The sequence below is a fragment of the Parasteatoda tepidariorum genome, chromosome 8, assembly GCF_043381705.1.
Source record: "Parasteatoda tepidariorum isolate YZ-2023 chromosome 8, CAS_Ptep_4.0, whole genome shotgun sequence".
Taxonomy (NCBI): Eukaryota; Metazoa; Arthropoda; class Arachnida; order Araneae; family Theridiidae; genus Parasteatoda; species Parasteatoda tepidariorum.
This window is the reverse complement of record NC_092211.1, coordinates 39,224,059-39,249,214: the sequence shown is the minus strand read 5'-3', so window position 1 is coordinate 39,249,214 and position 25,156 is coordinate 39,224,059. Positions and strand designations below refer to the sequence as shown.

The 25,156-nt window shown below is 30.0% G+C and overlaps 1 protein-coding gene across 7 annotated transcripts in view; it reads right to left on the bottom strand.

Annotated features, from left to right (window-relative positions):
* LOC107451419 (aromatic-L-amino-acid decarboxylase) overlaps positions 1-25,156 on the bottom strand; it is a 161,780-nt gene that overhangs the window by 28,566 nt on the left and 108,058 nt on the right. Inside the window, exons 1-2 of one of the 7 annotated variants that reach the window (XM_016067497.3) lie at positions 6,949-6,970; positions 4,155-4,215 (exon numbers count right to left, since the gene is read on the bottom strand). The gene's annotated coding sequence lies outside the window, so the exon portion shown is untranslated. Of the gene's footprint in view, positions 1-10; positions 52-3,786; positions 3,895-4,154; positions 4,217-6,948; positions 7,064-25,156 lie in introns of those variants that run through there. The other 6 variants (XM_071184680.1, XM_043043377.2, XM_071184679.1 and 3 more) reach the window with 6 other exon arrangements.

Genomic DNA, 25,156 nt, shown 5'->3' with positions numbered 1-25,156 from the left:
GTATCGTTACCGTTATCTTTAATCTCACTTTCAATCTTCAATACAACAATCTCAATCTACAATAGAAATTTTTAAGTTTTATTTTTAGTACAACATAGTGCGTTTCTTTCTTAATTCTAAAAGTAACACTGTCATACTATTATTTTTGTTACTTAATTTTTTATTTTGACTTCTGTTTAGAAGACACATTATCAGGTGTGACTAAAAATAAAGATATTAAATGAAAATAACAAACGACACTATAAAAAAATTTCATTTTTCAAACATTTATCAAAATAGATATTTCATGCCATAACCACTGCGATTTAAAATGGTAAAGTATAGATTTGCGCTTCGTTTATCAATTATTTGTGGTTTTAAGTGTTGTTTTCTCCGAATTTAAGCTGTACTAGTGGGCTGCGCCCCCTGCTCGCTTACGCTCGCCAACCCCTGAAAATTGCTACGCAATCTTATATGGTTTGCTTCGCAAACCAAGCTCGCTTCGCTCGCTACTAATGTAGGTACATTGCAAATGCACAAAATTCTAAGAATTCAAAACAATCATTCAAATCCATATAGCAACTTTTCTTAAAAAGAAAAATTACATCTTTTTAGTAAATATTAAGTCATTAAAATAAATTTGAATTCAAATAAATGACATGTAATTCGTTAAACCTATTAGAAATGTGCTATACTATAAAATCTTAAAGCGTAACAGCACGACTGAGACTCATTTTTCAATGAATAACTAATAACAGTAATAAAACAAATAAATTCGTGATATAAATCAAAAATCGTCAAATAAATTCGTAATATATAAATTCGTGAAAAAAAGCGCTTTCGACAAAATACTAAAATAGAGATCTATCGACAAAGACTACTCAATTCTGCATAGCTTAATAGTATGAGATTGCCGCAGCTGATAGGGTGAATTTCGGAAGAGATCACATTTGGTGAGAATGCTCATGCTCTCCCTGGTTCTTTTAGTTTCTGTTTTTAAAAGCGCTATATGCTGAGCCACCTCAACTAGATTTGGCATGTGACATTTTTAGCATCAATCATTGGTCGATTTTCCAGCGTTGCCATTCGGGGAGTTGTAATGAGGCTTTTTTTTGTCGCCGTGTAAGAGAAATATATATATAGATTGTTTCAGGCAATATATAAATAGGGACCATTAACGTACATTTTTAGAGCAGATTTATTAAGATATAAAATTATTCAACAACCTTAACAATATTTAACACTAATCCCGGATTTGGAAAGAGCCTTAAAAAATTTTATGGGAAGGAATATTTTTTTAAAAAAAATTTTAAAGCTTATAAGGAATTGAACAATTTGGTGACTTAAAGCATAACAACATTTCAGAAATTCTGTTTTCTAATTGCAAGGAAGCTAGCTGCACAAGGACAAAAAAGTGTTACTGAATTTTCTACCGCTGTTCTATTTTAGATTACCCTCTGTTTTTAAAGGCTTTCAATTATTATTTTTTATTACCAGTTTGTCTAACGTGAATGAAATTAATGTTTTTAAGAAGAAAGGGGACACTTGTATAAATTTTTCTTAAACCTTCTGGTTTCTTAAAGTTTAAAAATGATGTTTAATAAAAAAATTTTGAAGTTAGAATTTTTGAAAGACTTACGACCGATACATTTACACATTTTTTACTGACAAACTTAATGCAGTTTCTGTATCTTTTTATATCAGTTTAATATTTTCTGTACTATAATACTACTTTAATATTTCCTGAAATTAAATACAATTTCCTTAGATATTTTAACAAAAATTAAAACCTTTTATATGAACAAAAATAAATTTCATTTTTTAATCGCAATGTCAGATTACACAACAAATATAGATTTTCGGCTTATAACAAAAAAAAAAAAAAAAAAAAAAAAAAAAAAAAAAAACAAGTTATGAAATTTTTTTTAAAAATATTTATTTTCTAATCGATTTTAGATAATCTTTGTAAATCGTAACGTCAGTTTCAGTTAAGTTTCTTTCAAAAAAGCGTAACAATCTCCTTTAATACTTGTTTTTTTACTAATTTATTCGCCTCTATAATCACTTTCTGAAACGGGATTAAATCTCTGCTCCTAAAAATTCATTAGAAAACAAGTAGATTAGATATTATTTTTAATAAATTCGCTTTAACAGAAAAATTTTAAAAATAATGCCATTATTTATTTTGCTTGCAATAATGTCAATTTTGGTAGTTATACATTACAGGTCGAACTATCAAGTCATGTATGCAAATCAATGCTGTAAATGTTGATAATAAAGTACAGTTAATCTCTAAATCATTTGGCTATATTTACAAATTTATATTTTATTCACATTTTATGAACTTATATTTACTAATTATCTATAATAAATGTGTAAATGTAATAGTATATATCTATGTAAATTAGTATAAAAATAAGCGAGGATAATATTGACATGATCTACCTTTATGTCTTATAAATAATAAAATATGTTTAGTATTGTTTAGTTATTTCATCTACTATGATATAAAAATGCATTCAGATTTTTTCTGTAAGTTTTACTAGATACAAGATTCCCACGAATTTTTTACAGAAAGGCTTCCGTTTCTAATGATGCTTTAATTGAAATATATTTTCCAAACTGGAACAAAAATTGTTCTAAAAAATTAAATATTTACTTTAAAATTTATTGATAATATAACGCCTCCCCCCAAAAAACATACATTTTCATGCGCTATAGAGAGTTCAAAATCTTTGGGAATTTTAAACTATTTTTTTTTAAAAAAAATAAAGAACAGTGCTTATAGTTAGATTAATTAATTAAATAATTAATTAAATAATTTATTAAGTAAGTTTTTTGCTTTATTTTAAATTTGTTTTAAAAATAGGGGAATTGAGAAATTTTTGAGAAAAATCTTGTAAGAAAACAACGAAAAGAATACTAAGAATGTTAGTATCTATTTGACTTTATTACGTGTGATGCTGAAGCATTTGGTGAGATGTTTATAAATAGAGCGAATGATGTCATTTTAACACAAACAGCTGTTAAAATATTACGAATCATCAAAGTAGTATCCAGTAATTGATTATTTATCGAATATTGTACTATTATTGAAAAAATGGCTAAGTTGTTAATTGAACAGGAATAAGTTATTAAAGAAAATTAATAAACTGTAACAGTAACTTGAATTTTATGGTTTATACTGACTATATAGTTTATAGATAGATAGTGAGTACAACTAATGGTAAATATTTTAATAATTTTGAGAGTGAAAATTAACAAGAACAATAATAATATTATTAATTAACAAAATATTTATACTTAACAAGTACCTAAAATCTTGTACCCATTTTGTATCGACTACTTCTATTGACACATTTAATCATTATTACTTTTATTTTATTAATTTAATTTTTATTTTTTCTGTTTGTTTGTTTTGTTGGAAATGGAATCAATACCAGAAGTGAACAAAAGTAAAAGTTGCATAATTAAAATTTTTTTGCTTTCAAAATACCAAAGATGGGAAAATATTATTTATTTCTCTTTGTCTGAAATTACTGATAGTCATGGCATAAAATAAAAAGTTATAAATATAGTTATGATAAAAGTTATAAATATTTAAAAGTAAAATCTGGTGATTAAAAAAACTTGTATTTCATTGTCAGCATTCATCAAAAGCAGGAGTTCTCAACTAATAAGTTGCAGTCCAAATTTTGGAGATGAGTCATCAAAACTTTTAAAAAAAGAGAAGAAAAGCAATATTCATTCTTTAATTTCTTCCAGTTTCTGTTTTAGACAAGAAAATGTAGGTTTAAAATACCATACCATTTGCTATTTAGCACATCAGTCCCATTATTATAGATGACTCCTTATTATTCATGCTGTTCTTATTTGCAGATAAAGATCTAAAAAGCATTATTTTTTTATTTTTCATTCCTAAAATAAAAATTGCTGCTGCATTTAATTAAATTTGTACATTTAGTAAAAAGACAAATGCGTACGTTTGTTTGTCAGTCTACGCGTCGATTTATGAACATATTTAGGAACAAAATAAGAATAATTTAATAACTTTTGATTTAATAATTGGATTCTCGAGTACTAAGTGCCAAGCTTAGTAGTTCAAATGGTTCGCTTTGAATATGCTAATTAGTATAACTATGAATTGCGTAACGAATTCAAGCATAAATACGTACTTTCTCTGAAAAAACACACCTTAATTTTCGACAGGCTTGGATTTTTGAGCCTCAAAGGCATCTGCAATTTGAAAAAAGAATGATTCCAATTATTTAGCTATTAGAGCGGTGATAATGAGTAGAATGAAATTTTATAAGCATGTATTTTTTTTTAATTTTATGATATTAACTGCAATTGTTATTAATTTCATGTTAATGACAATCTAAACAAATCTAAACTTTAGCATTTTATTCAGAAACTTGTCCTAGTCAAGGATCGTTTGATACTATTACATCCTTTTGACATTAGGGACCTTTACTCAATTTTTGGAGTGTAATAGGTGCCGTGATAGCTGCTTAAATACACAATTTGAAATAAGTATCTGAAATCAGAGCTTATATACTAAGACCACAATTATTATTGGCTGTTAGAAACATTTCGATAGAAAATATTCTTGGCAATAAAAGGTAAATGTATATGCTTCAGGGTCTTAGTCATGATATAAAGTGTTCCATAATGACAGCTACAAAAGGTAAATTTATATGCTTCAAGGTTTTACTCATGATCCAAAGTGTTCTGTAACGGCTGCTACAAAAAGTAAATTTATATGCTTCCAGGTTTTATACTCATAATTCAAAGTGTTCCGTAATGACTGCTACAAATGGTAAATTTATATGCGTCAAGATTTATTCATGGCCAGAGTGTTTCGTAGCGCCTGCTACAAAAGGTAAATTTATATGCTTCAAGGTTTTACTTATAATCTAAAGTGTTCCGTAATGACTACTGTTAATCATTTGCTGTCGTATATCTACCTTCAACCAAAAAAGTTTTCTTACCGTTCTAATCGCGTTTTGACTCTCAGTTACGACCACATCAGAGTGTCAAATTGATATAAGATTATTGAACAATCTTAGTCAACAGGATTTTGAAGGCAATAAAACTCTAATTAACTTTTACCAATTGTGTTTTAAGTATAGTGAAATTTTTACTTCTTAAAATTTTTTTTTCTTCTCCATAATCTTCGCACAACAAAAATTATTTCCGACTAGTGTATGCAAACTATGCATACACTCAATTTAATGTATACACTTAGGATCCCTGTAAAAATTTAAGTACAAAAAAATGCATATTGGATCGTCAAAACAATTTTGTGCAAAAGAAGCTACAAAAAATTTCGTATATTCTGAACCAATCAGTTGACAAATAAACTGGTTTTCGTTGATGTTTCGTTGTTTTTCGTTACTCTTTTCCTCCTCTTTAATGGTTGATCTGAGTAAAGAAAATGTTTAATTTTTTTACCTTTAAATACTTACTTACGAATTTCAAAAGTTAGGTTCATTCTTCGAAAGTAGCTAAAAATTTTACACTATTTGTTTTATGATTACTTACCTCTTTTGGAAGGATAGTATTCCCACACCATAAATTATTAAAATAGTATTCATTAATATGTGTAAAAACTTCGAGTAAAGGTATGTTTAAAATGTCTAGGATTCTTTTTAAAGCTGAAAGTATAATAAATGAAAGGAAATATACACTCAGCATGAGTATGTAATGTGCTATTACTTTTTTTCTCTCCATTAAAGCACTTTTTGCGTCCTCGTGATATTTTTGCATTGGCAGTTAAACCTAGACAATTCGAGCTATTCTATCAGAAACTGTTGCCACCAGTTTCTAAAATTAAATCCAAATGTATTTTTATGGGTTTAATTCTTATTCAAAACTTATTCGTATAAAAAGTTAAATTAAAAACAAAGGAATTATATTCTTACTTTTTCTAAATCAGATGCTTTTTCAGTCTTTTATTTATTTTTTTTATTATTTTTTTAAGCAAATGATACAAAAACGATGTGGAACTCATGGAGTAAATTTTCCTTAATAAATATATTTAGTTTCTGTTTTCTAATAAATCCGTTTTTTGCCAAAATTCTTTTTGACAAATAAATATTTTAATTATATTTTCTGGCTAAATGTGGACACTTATAAAGTAAATATTAACAATATTCAAATAGCAAATGCACGAAAAATTAATTTCTTTTCGATGCACTATCCTGATTTTTTATTCTAAACTTAGAGCTATTTTCCTCAGATTTAAATAATGATATTTAACATCTAACTCAACCATAAATTGCATGAACATTATACATATTTATAATATTATTATACACTCGAACCTCGATTTAGCGTACTTTGATTTAACGAATTAACCGATTTAACGAATATTTTTTCTGTCCCGACAAAAAGTGTGCTAAGATGAGCTCATTTAACGAATTTTTAGCTTTGATTAAAGGAACAACAATCGCTGGGAAAAAAATTTGCCCATTAAACTGAAACTTAGAATATTTCACACCCTAATCTAAGCGTGTAATTAGCTGTTCGTATTATGTATTAAGTCTTAAAAGAAAGTACTATTAAAGAATTAAGATTATTTTAAAGTTTATTTCCTAACGTATAACTTATAATTTTTAAGCTCGTAGTAAACAATAATAACTTTTTTTCATATCTATATATCTAAGGGTATTGTGCATTAATATTTCTATACCATACTCTTTAAAAAAAAATTCTATTCGATTTAACGAATTGCTTCGATTTAACGAACGGATTTGTCGATCCCTATTAGTTCGTTAAATCGAGGTCCAACTGTATAAATATATATATATATACATTTTTTTTTTTAGTTTAGTATTTTGAAAAAAAGAAATATAATAAAAGATCTTCGAAAATATTGTGTAAATTTGTGGTAAATAACAAACGATAATTTTAGATTGATTTCATGAAAGAAAACGATAAAATTAAAGACAGAAAATGCATACTTACCGAAAAGCTTGTTGCTTCTGAAGTGTCGAAGGGAAAGATTTCATGAAGCTTTTAAGCTATGCGCACGCATCTCTTAAATGTCGCTCTTTAACCAGAGGAGAGAGCATGATGATTCTTTCCAAATCCCTCCACCGAGATTACCCATTAAATGGTTATGTGTTTCTTACAGCGTTATTGAATATATGGACTATTAAGACCTTCTCAAAGCTCTTTAGAAAGGATAGAAAAAAACTTTTTTAAAAGATGACTTTTTACAATTTATATTCAAGAATTTATTAGTTACAACTTCGTGCCTAAGTTGCACTTTTTCTTTTAAACACCTTAAAAAAAAAGAAATATTTAAATTAACTCATTTTTAATTGATTTTTCTAAGGGTAAGGACACAAATAACACAATCTTAATTGTGCAATAAAACAATCCATCATATTAGTTACATTATTGATTACAGTAATCTTTTTATAAAAAATTGAAAAATTGAACTATTTATTACTTGCAATTGAAAATTGGCAACCAAATTTAAATTTCCTTTTTCAGAGCTTCTTAATATTTTACAATAATGGTTTCTGCTAAAGGGTTTGATGAAATCAGTTTGATGAAGGGCATCTAACAATTAAAAATCATAGCGTTGATGTGATCTGAAAAAATTTAAAAATCATCAACAAATTTAATGGAATCGAAATAGTTTTACGAATTTATAATTACCAGAAAATATATGCAAATTAGGAAAATGGTATTTGGATGTAAAAACTGGAGAACTTAAATCCTGAAATGAAAGTAAAATTAAAAAATTAGCTTTTAAGCCCCATGAAATATTTGTTAAAAAAAGTGAAGTAATTTCTGCAACAGTCTGTTCTCTGTAAGGATGGTGTCACAAAGATCAAGACCATACAATTTCGTGAAAAATATTATGATGTAGTTATCATTACGTACAAACCACCTTTACTTCTCGGACAAGCTGACCCCCATTGATCTAAAACTGGGTGAGCATCAAGCCACCGCCTAGGATAGAACCTCAGTCCTGCACAAGGACTGAGGTTCAATCCTAACGGTTGTCCCCTGCATTGAATCTTAAAATTTTTCAAGCAATGATTAGAGAACTACGTGAAGCGATGAGCCAGGATATTTGCGCACTAATGAGATGACCTCAGTTCGAATCCCAGCTATGACCGGTTGATACGAATTCTGTTCCTGACTCGCACCAACCTAAGTGCTGACATAAAATATACTCAGTGGTAGACGGATCATGGGTTAGAATCCTTTTGCCGTCTGGCTAACCATGGAAGGTTTTCGGGGTTTTCCTTTCCATGTAACGCAAATGCGGGTTAGTTCCATTGAAAAAGTCCTCTACAAATACTAGTTTATCCCAATTCTTGTTACAGGAGTCTTCTGGGTTAGGTGCAAAATTACAAGGCTACGAAGATGAACATTGATGTTCGTAAACTCAGAATTAGATCGGCTGTTGAACGCCGTTTCTAACCAGTGTAAATATAAAATTAAAAAAAGCAATATTGCTGAAATTTCCTGACATATTACATAATTACATAACATTTAGCACTTAAACGTATTTGCATTTTGAATTAATAACTGACTAACTCACTGGCATTACAGTCCATGTTGGACCATGGTCTCACTAACAATTTTTCTCCAAAGTCGCCTGTCTTTAGCACTTTGTTTCCAGTTTCGGACCTTTAGAATCTTAAGGCCTTTCTCCACCTCGTCTAACCATCTCTTGACTGGCCTTCCTCTTTTTCTTTTTCTCTCGCACTGCCCCTTGAATATCTTCTTAGTGCCTCTGCCTTCCTCCATTCTCTCAAGGTGTCCTAGCCATTGAATTCTCTTTGCTTTTACATAATTGATTATATCTTTTTCTTTAAATAGTCTTGCAATTTCAAAATTACATCGCCTTCTTCACAGATCACATTCTTTGACAGGTCCAAAAATAGTTCTAAGAATTTTTTTTCCCCAGGTAATCAGCATTTTTTCTTGTTTCTGGGTTGGATGTCTCTGATCCATAGATAACGGTTGGTCAGATTATGGTTTATTTTGAATTAATGTAAACGCCAAATCATTTAAATTACATAGTTAGATACTCCAACTACTGCAGATTCCCCGTAGTTCTACCAAAGAATATAGTTGAATACTTATGTATATTCTTTAGTTCTGTTATGGATTTCCTAGCAGAAAATATTTTTCCTAGTTATAGTGGACCAAGGGTAAAGAATTTTCTCCACAATTAAGTCATTTACATAGATACATAATAAGATCATATAAATGAAAGATTACGCTATTAAGTTCTAATAATTCTTTTAAAAAAATCCGCTTGTTTTAAAAAGTTCACAACATTGAAAAAGTTATTCCCCACATCCTCAAATAATTGGAGTCTGTTTAGTACAATAGTTACACATAATTCCCGAAAATCATAAAATGACGCGATTAATAATTATTAAGATAAAAGCATTTTAAGTTTCACAGTTATGGCTTTTTAGGTCACGGTATGGGTGTCAGTGGAGTATAAAAGGTCAAAATGTACTTAATTAGGGAATAAATTAAATTTTCTCACATCTTGAGAACCATCCCATATAACTGTATCAAATATCCTGTGTGTCCATGTAACAACTCCAATGAACGGATTTTTTATGTCGTTCTCGTTAAACGAGTCGATAACTTGCTGCAGACATTAATAAAATTAGTTTACCAAAAGATAATTGCAAGGAGAAAAGGATTTTTATAATTATTTGTTATTTCAACAGTGTTAGAAATTTTTTTTGAATTATAAGGTATACAGATTTTTTACATGATTAAAATCTATGTAATTATATAAACGCCAAATTATATGATTTGAGCAAAATTGGTCAAATAGCTTATCCTTATCAGATATAAAATTTCAAAAAGGTCATAAATTCAAATTTTCCTTTTTCAAGAACTACAAATTTCGCTCGAAGTTTGTATGTTGTCATTAAAATGCTGCATAAATTTGCATAGCCTACTAATCATAATTCTTTCGATCTCAGCGTATAATAAAATAAAAAATTTGTATGGGCGTCTACATACCGAATTGCGGGTATACAGTTGGCACTAAAAATACGAAATTCACCATGAAGCAAAACAAAGGAATACAATTATAGATAAATTACGAAGCCAAATTTTCAATTTTTTTTAAAAATTAGATTTTGAACTCCAGGACTTTTAAAAGAATAGAATTCATTTATAGGTTAAGCAAGGCTATTGTTTTTACCACTTAACGATCGGTTAATTTTCAAGAAAACGGTCATTAAAATGCCTTTTTTTTGGCTTTTGTATTTGTATTGCGTATTTGATTAGTGCTACAACTAGTTTAAAATAAACTAACTATCTACAATTACCTTAAAAATATCCTGGTACTGCCATCTGGTGTGTAAAATGAGAAATAAAATGTTTTCCGGGCAAAAGAAATGAATTAGTTTTATTCTTATTGGCGCGTTACTACTGAACACTCCAGCCCGTCAATATCACGGGAGCGAGAAATAGAGGACGAAACCTTACCCCGTCATTTTCACGGGCGCGAGAAGGAAGGGTTTAAATTGAATTATGAGCGATTCCATTTTTACTTTAAAGATAACATCAGTGTTGTTTGCTAGCTTATATCTCTAATAAAAAAGTTCATTATTGCACGTTCTATAATGTTTAATTATTTTTGTTCGTTGTTGTTACTTATCTCCAAAGGTCTAAGCCTTTTCGTTCATAAAAAGCTAGATTATCTAAATAATAATCAACATGATCGTGATAGCATTCAATTGTTACCGAATTATTTTTAAAATTATTACATTTTAATTTTTTATAAGTTATGATTTTTATGCATGTTACTATAAAAGTAAGATAGGTTGAACTCCGACCCACCCCAGGGGGGTATAGTAGACTATAAAAGTAAATAATTAAAAAAAATTAACGGTAATTGAACCAAAATTGAAAAACAAAATTAACGAATAAAAAGTACTAATTCGTTGAGGAGAAACGTAAACAAACGCCAATTTTATTATTGACGCCAAAATTAATTTTGCTAATAATTACTAACTAAAGTAAAAAATACGCTATATGCTATAAAGCAAGATTAATAGAGAAACTATTAATTAGTTCAAGAGAGTGCAAATAACCAGCAAACTATTATTGACGCCAATGATGCTTAATTAATTTTGGTAATAGGTACTAACTGAAATTAAAAAAAAAAAATAAGCTGTGTACTAAACAACAAAATTAATGGAGAGAAATTACTTATTTTTGTTATGGGGAACCATAATAAATAAGTAATAAGTAGCTATAATATTTTTGATATCAATGAAACTTAATTTTGGTTATAAACACTACTAGCATTATGGTAATTTGTGCATTAATAAGTATATTTAGTGCCCATTAAAGCTGCATCAATGCTGTTCTTTTTTAATATAGATACTGCGGAAATAGGTATTTAACGGTCCCTTGGGGATAGGAACAGGAGAAAGTTGCTTGATTGAGGTAAATTTTAAATATCACAAGTTGCCTCGAGCAACAGTATTATGCTACATGATGCTGAATACAGTTAATCTTTATTTTGATTTGGATGAACTACTGCGTACCTGTTTTGCTGAATTTTGTTATTGCAAAGTCGCAGGATAGAGTAACAAAAAATAATAAATATTAAAAACTTGGAATTATTTTAGCTTTATTGTTTGTTTCAGTCTTTTAGTTTTGTGCATGATTTTATAATGTTATTCAATACTGATTTACTGATTCTTTTTTTTTTTTACTTTTCTTACGAAAAATGGGTGTATTAAATGAAATAATAATCATTAATAAATAACAACTAAAAATTATTTTTTGCATAAAATTATTTTTGGATAAACGAGTTTTATTATTATGTGCAAAATATTTTCGATTACTTTATAAAGCTTGAGAATTACTGCGAAAAACACAAACAGTATTAAGTATTATTATATAAGGGTTCAAGCATTCGAACGCTTTCCTAATTAATTAATAAACTTAACTCCTTAATTAATAAACTTCACTGCTTAATTAATAAACTTAACTCCTTAATTAATAAACTTAATTCTTTAATTAATAAACCTAACTCTTTAATTAATAAACTTAACTCTTTAATTAATAAACTTAACTCTTTAATTAACAAACTATTAAGACAATTGTTTCCAGGCTACTTCCCCCATGTAAGTTAAGAATTCATGTGTATCGAAAAAAAGATACGTTAATTCAGCGAAAGTACGTTTTGAGTCTGATACCGTAACTTAATCGATAGCCCTAGCTCTAATTAGTTATTAAATTCTAGCTTTAGATTTTCTAATATTAGCATGTAGAACGTGAAAATTATGTCTTTGGAATAAATATTATTCAAGATATTTTTAAAAACAGCTCACGTACAAGTTAAAGATTTCAGAGTTTCAGCATCATAAGTTAAGAACAGTTTACTTTAATTTTTTGATAAATTTTATTTGCTACTATAATTTTATACTTTAAATTATCGTTTTCATTTAATTTCAAGAATATTAAAGTTTTTTCCTAATATATTTTAAACTAATTCTCTCTATATTCTTTAGAATACGGCATATTATCAGAATAATAACCGAATCCAAGCACGGAATTCCTTACCCTAAACTGCTAAGTATATTTCCTAGAGAACATGAACTTGCTCTCTGAAATAGCTTCTTTCTGTGGCGGCCGGAAACTGATCGTCCAGTTAATGATGCCAATTTCCGTTTCCGTGGAAGTCTCTTTACAGTACTATGATTCCGAAACTTCTAACAGAATTTTATTTTTACACCATTTTGAAAGCAGAAGAAAGTATCTTTTTCAAGTGCCAGCTTGTGTATTTTTTACCCTTAAAAAATCTAACAATGAGATAGAAGCGTCGATATTTCTTAAGCAATATGAATTTCTTCTATGAGAAACTATTGCAGTTATATAAAGAACTAACACAATTTCCTGCTGTCATATCCTAATGAGAAAGACATACTCAAGAACTATCAAAGTTTTTGGGTTAGGGTTTATCAAAAAGTGACATGTTTTGAATTTAAAACATAATATTGAATTCATTCAAAAAACGATATTTAAGCACTTTTTTTACACCATACCTAACTGATACCTCCAAACAAATATTTCTAATCATTTATTAAGCCTGCAAATTAAGCAAACAAAAATATTTACTCTATACGTCCGGAATATACAGGGTGCTTATAAAGTTCCGGACCCATTTTAATGTTTAATAACTCATAAAACAATAAAGATAGATTAAAATTAATAACATAAATTGTTAGATAGACTCAAAAAGTTTCATGACCCTTGTCAATGAACTTCTACGTGTGCCCCTTCGTCGCACGGAGAATATTAAGTCGATAGCCAATTTCACGCCAGGTAGCGGCAAGCATGCCGGCATCCACAGAGGCTATTGTGGTTGCAATTCTGGCTTTTAGGTCATCAATGTTCGACACGATCCTCCTGTAAACATTGTCTTTTATAAATCCCCGAAGGAAAAAGTACAGCGGCGTTATATCAGGTGATCTGGGTGGCCAAGGAATTGTATCTTTTTGGTAAATTCTTCTGCAATTTCTCTGTGTTTGCACTATCGATTTCGTTTCTATGAACCACCTTAAAATCTTTGTTTTCTCTTGTGGTGTATGCATTCTCCTTAATATCCGCTGGAATGAAAAATCTCATCGAAAAGTTCTACATAGAACAAACACATCAAAAGTAAACATAGCATTGCAATATTTGCCAAAAACGAAAAAGAGAAAAATGCAATTGGGTATAATATGAAAAAAACACAACTACTTCGATTTAGTAGGAACAACATATGACGCAATGCTAAACGAATGGAATTTAGTTGTTGTTTATTTAGTTATTGTTATTAGTAGTTGTTGCTATTTGTTTTAGTTGTTGTTGTTTATTTAGTTGTATTTAGTTTCAATAACTTTTCTTTATAATGCAATAAAATCTGGCGAGCAGCTATTTAAAAGATCGAACACTTCGTTTGTTTATTTGTGGCTTGAAGTTAGACTCGCAGAAAATGCCGTTCATGGGTTAAATTTAGTAGGAACAACACAACCTGTGACGTAGGCTATATTATACCCAATTAACCACGCGTGCAGACGATATTTACAAAAGTAAAGATATTCAAACCTGAAGAGGAAAATATATGAATTATTCCATGAATAAATGCCATAAGTTTGTTTATATCTTCATTATTTTATGAGTTGTTAAACATCAAAATGGTACCGGGAATTTATTAACACCCTGTATTTCAGAGGTGAAAGTGATTCAAATGTGTCAAATCAAATTAATTTATCTTAAAAGCTGCATTAGCGTGCACAAATCTTTGTTAAAGTCCTTATTTAAGATTTTTGTAATAAAACTATATTAATATCTGTTTTATTAGATTCTGAAATCTCATTGATGCGTACAAATATTCTAAATTGTCAAAGTTCTCTATGCATTGCATTTTCTTTTTCATTCGAAATTTCATAAAGTGTTGAGAAAATGACTTAATTTTGGTCTTAGCATTAGCTTCTTAAAGGTGGTGGCTTTTAAAAAAATGAGTCATTCTTCGAAATGATAAAAAATAGCTGACGGATTAAAATTCACGTAGTGGATTCGTTCAGCTGTTTTCTTTTAATTTCTACTATTAGTTCACACTCTCCCTATATCTTGTTCAAATTTTCAATCGTTATTAAAATTATTTTAATTCATCCACTCAAGTTCAAATAAATTTTTTTGAACTTTTACTCATTAATTAAATTTAATTAATTGATTTTAGTTTTATATTTGAAAAGAATTGTAATTATTTAATAAAAAGTAACTAAAATAAAAATTTTCCTTATTGACCTAAGTAGGATTGACTTTAAATTTTTTTTATATTACATGTTTACTGATTGTGTCAGTCTATCTCTGTAGTTCATAGGTGCCATTTTAATGTTTAACTAGGAGGCTCCGCCCCCTGCTCGCTAACGTTCGCCAACCCCCGAGAATTGCTACGCAATCCTATGTGGTTCACGCCGTGAACCATGGCTCGCTGCGCTCGCTCGCCAATGAACACAATGTTCTAGCACAAAGACATAATATATTATCATCAAAGACATAGTATTTTATCATCAAAGACATAGTATTGTACTTATGTAGAAGAATTCTACCAATGTTCTTATTGGCTTTTAAAAAAGTATATTAGCTATTTAGATTGTACATGGTGAAAAAATCAAAACATTAGCTAAATAAGAAACATATTAGCAAAATAAATTATCAAATATTGCTTCACTAATATTCTGCATTTTAAAGCGTGAAAATTCAATGCATAAATAAACGCGAAATATAAAAAAATTCAATGCATTCAATACAAACACTTAAACGTTTTTTAGACGTTTAGGTAGCTCCCAGTAGAAAAATATCAATTCAACAGCGGCCTTTTAAAGCATTCTCACTTCAATTAATTAATTAATTCCTAATTGAGTTTAAATTAAATATTGTCATGTTTTTAGTGCATGAATCTGAATTGAACAACCTGATAATGCTCACTCTGGTTATTGTTATCTGGTTGCTCACTACGTGCTCTTGCGCGCCGAATGCAATCAATTAAAAATGAAAACTGTTGCCAGCGTGAGAAAAGAAATATCATCGGTTTTATTGATACATACATACATACGTACGTATTAGCGTTTTATATAATATAGATTATTATTATTCGCTACGCAATTCGCTATGTAAGAAATATTCAATAATCAACGTTAACGTGGCAGCACGGGTGGACTTCGTTACCAAATTAGTATATCAGAAGTTATGTTTAACGATGTGTTTATTTTATTTATAGTACTATAGTACTTGCAGCTAACCAAAAAGTTGTAGCGCAGAAATAAATAAATAAAATAAAATAAATGAAAAAATAACGGACACTCTGAATAACTTTTGATCGGATGAAATAATCGAATCTTTACGTACTACGCCTCAGTCTTAATGATTCGATGTATAGCAATAATTAATTAATGCAGATGATATTTCAAATTGCGAAGACATACGCAAAAACGTACGTTCTTTAAATAAACATTCCCTTTTTACGATGGAATCGGATTTCTAACCCTCAAAATACAGGGAGTAGCCGCAAGCTGGGAAATATGGTCACGAGATCTTTTCAAAGTTTGATCCCTTTAATGTTAACTTCATCTTTTGCATATTTCACTACATCTCGAGAATTTTTAAAATGAATTGAAAAAAAAAAAATTTTGCTCACAATTGGGTATAATATAGCCTACGTCACAGGTTGTGTTGTTCCTACTAAATTTAACCCATGAACGGCATTTTCTGCGAGCCTAACTTCAAGCCACAAATAAACAAACGAAGTCTTCGATCGTTTAAATAGCTGCTCGCCAGATTTTATTGCATTATAAAGAAAAGTTATTGAAACTCCCTCACGGAAGTAAAACAACAACAACTAAAACAAATAANCACGTTATAACCCAAGAAGTTTCTGTGTACAAAATAAACAACAACTAAATTCCATTCGTTTAGCATTGCGTCATATGTTGTTCCTACTAAATCGAAGTAGTTGTGTTTTTTTCATATTATACCCAATTAGGAAATTTTGTGTATCCAAAGACAATTCCTCGCAAAAAAAAATAATTTTTGATAATCATTTATTGTTTTTGATTGTTTTATTAAATAGTAGTCTAAATCTTATGAATTGTATGGTATAAAATTTTTTAAATCATTTAAAAGTATGTAATTTTATAAACCAAAGTGCGAAATTTAACCGGAATCGAACGAATGGTTTCTGAGAAATCGAATTTTAAAGAAATCGATGATTGAAAATTCGTAATAAATGACGTGATTATCTTTAGTGTTAAAAGAGAATTCTTCAGCTTAAAAAGTTCCAAAGTAAATGTATCAAGCAGGGAAAAATGTGTATTGAAATACTGTAACCTGATTATAATGTATGTAAACTAAGTATTACGCATGAAAAATATTCTAAAAAAAATAATTTTTCCAACTTTAAAATATTAGAAGGCTATAATTATTCTGACATCGGTGTAATGTTTATTTGACATCTTGCTCGATATGTTTGTGTGTTCTGAATATGTTTGTGTGTTCTCTGCGGTTCATTGAATGCCTCGTCAAAACTTGTATCTTGAATTGCAGATTATACTAATTTTTTATAAAATTATTTTAATAATCTTTGAATAATTTTTGTCTAGTAAAATTTCTTTACTTTTTTCTGATTTATCCTTTTTAATACGAGAATAAAAGTTGAATAAGAAAGCTTTTCTCCCTAAAAATCCCTTGCGCCTCTGAAAAATTCCGCAAGTTCTACTCTCACACTAAAGGCAGAATTAATCAACTAGGTCGCTCAAAATCGAGGTAAATGGGTTTTCCATTTGAGATCCTTTATCGTCTTTGGCGTCATTAAGATTTGGCGAGTAGCGAACTGTTTGAGCAGGTGCGCTTTTTCAATAGATTTTCTCCGCTTACTCAATTAATCATTCTGGTTGTTGTTGTTATTGTTCTTGTTAATTTACGTCGCACTAGAGCTGCACAATGGGCTATTGGCGACGGTCTGGGAAGCATCCCGGAGGATGATCCGAAGACATGCCATCACAATTTTGATCCTCTGCGGAGGGGATGGCACCCGCTTCTGTAGCCCGACGACCAGCGCGCGAAGTCGAGCAAATTACGGTAGCACAGTTTAACGAGGACCAATACTCTCTCAGTCGCTACGCAGACTGTTCCAAGTGGTCACCCTCCCGCACACTGACCGTAGCCAGTGATGCTTGACTTCGGTGATCTGCTGGGAACCGTTTCTTAACGATCAGTCCATTGCGGGACAATCATTCAGGTAAGGGGGAAACTTTTTGGCTAGACCTATACGACACCGTTCTCTGCATATATATAAAGATTAATATTTTGATTTTATATCAACCTATTATTTTTAAAACTAGTCTCATTTATGAGTGCAACCATAGATATTAGTCCCTGAGTGCAACGTACCTAAACACGAGGATAAGAATTGAAATTATAGATGAATTAGATGGGGTACAAAAATGCCTAATTGTAGTGTCAATTTTCCGTTTATAATAGAAAAAAAAATCATATTTTTAAAAACCACGTTTTTGTAGTGGAGAATAATAATTAAAAAAAAATTTGAAAAACGAAAAACGTGGGGCGCATGAAATACATAACATTAATGTTATATTAGTGTGTGTATGTGTGCTCTTGAGAATATGTGTATGTATATCTGTTATTGTATCTGAATGTGGATGTGGAATATGTTTCTGTATATGCATATGTATGTGGATGTGGCTGTGCATGCGCATGAGTTAGAAAATGTGTATATGTATGTGTATATGTACTGTTATGTATTTCATGCGCCCCACGTTTTTCGTTTTTCAATTTTTTTTTAAATTATTATTCTCCACTACAAAAACGTGGTTTTTAAAAATATTATTTTTTATTTTGATTTTTTTTTATTTTAAATTATAATTTTTTTAATTTTTATTTTATATTTTTTAAAAATTATTACTTTTTAATTATTATTCTTCACTACAAAAAACGTGGTTTTTAAAAATATATATTTTTATTTAGATTATTTTTCTTAATCAAGAGTAGTTAAGACTACTACAAGATCACTACTAAAATAATAGAACTTTCATTTTAAATTAGGGTTACAAAAATCTTTATTCGCGATCGCAAAGCTTGAGTACGCCGTCTAGCGGGAGCCTGTAAATATCAGACATTAATTTATCACGTTTCCATTCAGTTCCATCAAAATCATTGACTGAATCAGACGCCATTTTTTAGCAGCAAATAAGAAACAAAATTTCCCTAAGGAAAAGGCCGAAGAACTTGAAAAAAATCTCCAGAATATTAGTAAATCTTTCAGGAACAGAACACGCCAAACATTTGAAGAAAAATTCCTCAATAATTTTTAATTTCTATTATCAACAAACTTGCAACTGATGACTTCCGATTTCGGATACTGTTACAGATGTGTGTATTAAGGTAAAATGCATTTCTTCTGTCTTCAATTCATTACGAATTAAAGTGAAGTCAACATTGCTTTCGTCATTCCAGTGAATAAATATGAATTCAGAACATACAGAATTGTAATAGTTATAGCATATTCTTCTTCGTTATAGAATAGTATATATTTCTGTATCCATATAATTCGGAAAACAACAATAAAAAATTATCCAAGTTACTTGAAATAGTGCCATTTGTGCTGATTCTTAATTAATTTAAATCGTTTTCTTGGTAAGTTTTTTTTAATTTTGAAAGAATAAGTTCAACTAGAATTCAGCTATTCTGTTTTTAGCTACATATTCAAATTCATATCAATTATAAAATTTTGCTGTGTAGTATGTTATCTAAAAGTAATGAAGGTATAAACTATGTATCTATTATTTGAGAATAAAGTTTTCAAACAAGGAACTTATCATTTTGGAATTCTCCGGGAATCATAAATCAGGTAAGTGCAATGATTTTTACAATAAAAAATTTGCTTGTAAATATTTTTTTTTCATTTGATGATGGTTCTCTACAGAATGGTTTTTTACGTCTGATTAAGAACTATAAGAATAATAAAAAAAGAAACAATATGAAAGTTTTTATTTCAATGTTAATAATTCTTAAAATCGTTTTTTTTATCCTAAGAATTCTTTATTTTCCGTTTTTTAGTTTATAATTTTTTGATAAAAATTGTTCTCAAAATACTTTTGAAAAATTAAATGGTATAACATTATGTGTTTATGTATACTTCTTGTATATTCCAATGTTTGAAATAATATGATTCAGAAAAGTATGGAATAAAAATTCGGTACTTACGACGTATTAACGCCACCGCCGCTACAGATTTGGCGGTTTTTAAGTGCCGCCAATCTACACTTAAAATTTTTGCGACAGTTCATAAAATAAAACACTTTATTTAAAATCAAAATAGTTAATTGGATTTCGGTGGAAAATGAGCCGATATAGAGTTTAGCATAGATTCAAAACAATCATATCGCCATATGAACTCTGATGAATAAGATTCCAAATGAAATAACATTTCCAAAACGTACGTTTACCAAGATAAAGTTTTATGTTGTGGGAATTGGTACATTTTCGTTTTTTCGGTAAAATATTTCCCTCCTGAAAAAATAAAATTGCATCTTGTTTTGTTTTTGGCAAATCCCAAAGACGAATATTCGTAGCACTAAAAATGGCGACAAAAAAGAATTTTTTTTTTTTTTTGTTTTTGTTTCGTCAGCATTCTTTATTTTACGTTTCTTAGTTTCTAAATAATGATTTTTATTGAAACTTGAAATTTTTTGATAAAAATTGTTGTCAAAAAACGTTGTTTACAAAATTAAATTTCATAAAATTATGAGGCTTATGTATACTTTTTGTTCATTTTAATTTTTGAACTAATATGATTCTTAAAACTATAGAATGTAAAGTTTAAATGGGCCTTTCATGTTATATCATTAAATTTAGTAATACTATTTCTCCTGCATTAGGTTTTAACTCTTATAAGAATATACATATTTTTTTCTGTTAATGTACAAATATTTTTCCGATGTGTTTTGGATATTCCTTCTCTAATAAAAAGAGATACCATTTTGTTTTTGTTTGCATACGAAAGAATATCAAGCATTTTTCTTTTTTAAATTTAATTAGCCGCAATAACGAAGGAACGTTGCAATGCTACGTGCTACATTAACGACGTCTCTAGAGTAGTCATTGTGGCATCTTTGCCTGTGCTTGATGAGGCACCTGGGTCAACCTGACCCTTAATCCTCGATAAGAACAGAAATAATTATAACATAACACAAAACATAGTTTAAGCATAACAGTGGTGTTAAAATCCAGAAGGAAATTCAAATTTACATAGCAATTTATGTTACGAACATAAAAAATGAGTAAAAAATGATGAAAAAACAGCAAAAAGAGAAAAAACGTAGAGACGCACGAAAAACAATCACCCTAGCGGTGAAAGAGTGCAGAATAATTGAAAAAGACATAGTCACGCCCACAGGGGGGAGTGGCTAAAATAGCGGTGGCGTTGGTATCGCCCTAGCGGCGAACCAGCCTAAAAAAGGATGAAAATTGTAAATAACTATTAAAATGACTGTTCATATAGAAATCGCAGGTACTAGTCTCATACAACAACGCCCCCTTTAGTTCGTTGCGATCGCGAATAGAAAAACAATACCTTTACGACTTTCATTAGTTTTAATGAGGAAAAACTGGATCCTACCACGTGATTTTTCAGCCAATAAAAATACTCCGCCAATTAAAATCTTTTCACCTGACATGTAATACTAATTTGAAGTAATGGAATCGACAACAAAAGACAATCTCGAAAATATATGTTTTTTTAAATTTTAATTTAATTTTCTTTGTATGTCTTTTTGTCTTCATTTTCACACATTGTCATCTAATTCTGAACTATGTGCCAAATTTGAAGTTTGTAGCTAGTCGGGAAGTTAGTTTAAAATCGATTACAAAATTCCACCAGGACAGACATACACGAAGGCAAGTTTATATAGACGTGGTAATAAAATAGACCACATGTACTAAATCATCCCCTATCATCATTTACTATTCAATATTTTTGAAACTTTGTTAGATATTATAACGCACCAAAATACCACACCAATCTGCAAAATTATAGACGAATTAGATGCTGCAAAGTAAATCATATTTAGATACTTTGGTGCCCCATATGAAAATCTACAGAAATGATTCAGACACTTAATTCCCTTTAGATAGTCAGAAGAGCATGGTCCCTTGGTATGGTACGAAGCGTAAAACTGTTAATTCCAAGTGAACTAATTTGCAATTCGGGATAGTCTGTCGTATTGTCTGAATATAAAAAGGTGTGTTGTTATTAGTTGATTATTTTTTCTTTTCATTACAAAATTAAAAATGTTATTTTTTTTTTCAAAGAAAACAACGGGACACTGTGGAAAGTTTTTGACGATTTTTTGTGCTCTTTGCGTATACATAGAGGCCTATATTTTGCTTTTATATTAACCTATAATTTTTCAGACATTACCCTATCTATTATTTTTATACAACAGAATACGAAGCCAAGCTGCAAAATTTTGGATGAATTAGTTAAGGCACAAGAGAGCCTAATTGTAATGTTAATCTCATTTCATTTTTGTGTATGTGTGTGCGTATATGGGTAAGTATTCTCTGCATGTACAAAAAAGGTTATCCTCTGTATATACATTTCGTGAAGGTATTTTCTGCATATACATTTTGGTTTTATATTAACCTATCATTTTCAAACTTGGCCTTATTTATTATTGCAACGTACCTAAATACGAGGTCAACAATCAAAGTTCATATACGAATTAAGTAGGACACAAGGGACGTAATTGTTATCTCAATTTTCCATTTATACTAAAATATAGCGCATATTCTTAAAATACTTAATAGGCCTATATTCTTATCTAATAATAACCTATAATTATGAAACTTGGTCAGATACCTTGCTATAACGCACCAAACTACCAGACCAAGCCGCAAAATTGTCGAAGAATTAGGAGTTGAACAATAGGGCATAAAAAGGGTGCGCAATTTGCATATCCGTGAAAATAATTTAGAAGCTTGATCTTGATTCCCGTTGAATAGTCAGGTGACTATGTTCCCCTGGCATGGTATGAAGCGGCAAACTGCGAATCTAAAACAAGCGGGTGTGAATCCCGAGGGGATCTTTCATATCGTATGTAAATAAAATGATATTTTTTTTCTTTTTCTTTAACAATATGTGTACGAATTGCCGCCAGAAAGTGGTACGTGATAAATCTTTTCGATGAGTAAAAGAAGATAAGAGTAAAAATGTAAATGTCATTGTAAAAAATAACTCTTTTGGTATATGTACCTTTCGGCAAGTAAGAGATTTGTGCATGTGACAATTTGTTAACGAAGTACCGCTAGAGATCCGTACGCGATAAGTATTATCGATGTGTAGTAGAAGGTAGTAGAATGTCGTTGTAAAAAAAATCTTTAGCTATAAATACAGTGCTCAAAAAAGGACTACCTTGATGAATAACTTTTGATCTGATGATCTTCATGTTCAAGGACTCAATCTTAATGGTTCGAAGGCGGTGACCTCAGATATGCTAATTATTTAGTGCAGACGATATTTTGAGTTACGAAATCAGACGCAAAAACATGCTTTCTCTGAATGAACACGCCTTTTTTATTTTGACGAATTCGGATTTTTGACCCCAAAATATTGGGTGTTCAGGATAGCTGCAATCTGGGAAATAATTAGTTTGGTCAGGAGAGCGGTCCAATGTTTGCCAAAAATTAAAGCCAACAAAAATTCCGGATCAATTAATAGTTTTATTTCAGCTTTTTCTTTACATTTGCTAAATCTTCGATATATTTTTACTATTCCTTGGATATATAATTCGTACGAGTTATTATAATCTATATTTCAAAACGTGAATTTCATATTTCAGTCAATGTTTCTTTACACCAGGAGTGTAGTTTTTAAAATAACAACCTTGCCTTTTGTCAATTTTCAACTTTCATGTAATAAAAATTTATTGAAAAAAAAATTTCAACTATTGCCGATTTGTGAGTGTATGTGGAGGGAATTCCTAAGAGCTAGTTTGATAAAAAAAAAAAAAAACTTTTAATTCAGTAATTATTTATTACTAATTAATTCAGTAATAAGTTTTCAATAGTTAAATTATAATATTGACCTTTTTAGTATTAGTGGCATTAAGAATTTCAGTTGCAGTATTATTTTTAAATAATATTAAGTATAATTTATACATTCTGTCAGATCGTTAAATGCGGAAATTTTTTTTTTTTAGATATTGAAATGAAAAAAAAATCCAATGTTTAATATATACTTTGTTAAACAAGAGATGATTTTTATTATTGACAAAATGCCGTAATGTTTCACGCAGGGCCGCTAAAACCCTAATCACATTCCTGCATACGTGCTCGTAAAATCTGTGGAATCAAAAGTCTCGTGGTCGAACGCCGAGCGATACCATGGGTATTGGGATCTGTTGAAAATTTCCTTCCAATTCAGATATATGTGTAAATATAGAAAGTGGCCTCACAAAGTTGTGATAGCGTGATTGTCCTCAGGGAGGATACCCAGACTATCGCATATTACCCATTGTGCAGCCCAACGGCGACGTAAATAAAAAAGTACCAACCTTAAGAGAAATGCTAACACGTACATAAATCATACACCGTGAGGTTGGCACCTTAGCTCGAAAGCACACGAAGTGATTCGGTTTCTAAGTGGATTATTTCGGTAATTTCGTGGTTTTCAACATTCATAAAATAGTTTTCGTAAAACTGCATACAGCTTTCGTATACGTTAATCGCTTGTAGAGGAAATTACTTTAATGAAGCAGAAAGTACTTAATCTTACATGTTGTTTCTAAACTTTCCCACGAGCGTCGCGTGCAATTATAGTTTGTCTAAGGTAAGAACTCTACCAGCCACGAAGTCTGCTGCTATGGAAGCAAGAATTGTGGATTTCAGGAAGGGTAGCTTCGCTTCACTCTAGGGCTAACACAATAGACCCAAGAAAAAGATTATCTTTTTCTAGCCGATCCGAGCAAAGCCCAGACCTAAAAAGTAACTCTACACCCTTACTTGAAAAAGTTATACCTCGTTACCATAGACACAGCCACGGGTACAGACGAATGGCTAGGGGAGTTCTTACTTTAGACAAATTATAGAAGCAGTGTCAATAGCCGCTAATTGGTGATCAAAATGGGCTACAGGTGGCGCAGAGCAGATCTCTCTACCCTTGGCAACACTTCGTATGTTTATTAGGGGTGAGTATTATTGACTATTTCAACCTTCATCTATCTAAATGTACCTCCAAATGGAGTCAAGTTAACATGTCTTATATATTATTAAATTGGTATTTAATATTTATCGTGGTAGTTTCGCCACATTTAATTCGATGAACTAATACCACTAGTTGATTATTGATGTTTTCAATTATTTATTTATCTATTTAATCTTTCTTTGTTTCCTTTCTTTTTGTTATTGGTCAGGAGACTTCACCGCGTGTTTGGGTGCTGTTTTGTGAGCGAATCAACTGTTCAATGTGGATCATCCATTGATTTCGGTGAGTTCATATCACTCTCGGAGAACACCGATAAGGGGTTATGTTATTGACTATGTCAACCTTCATTTATCAAAAGATACCTATTGATAGAATCAAGTTAACATGTCT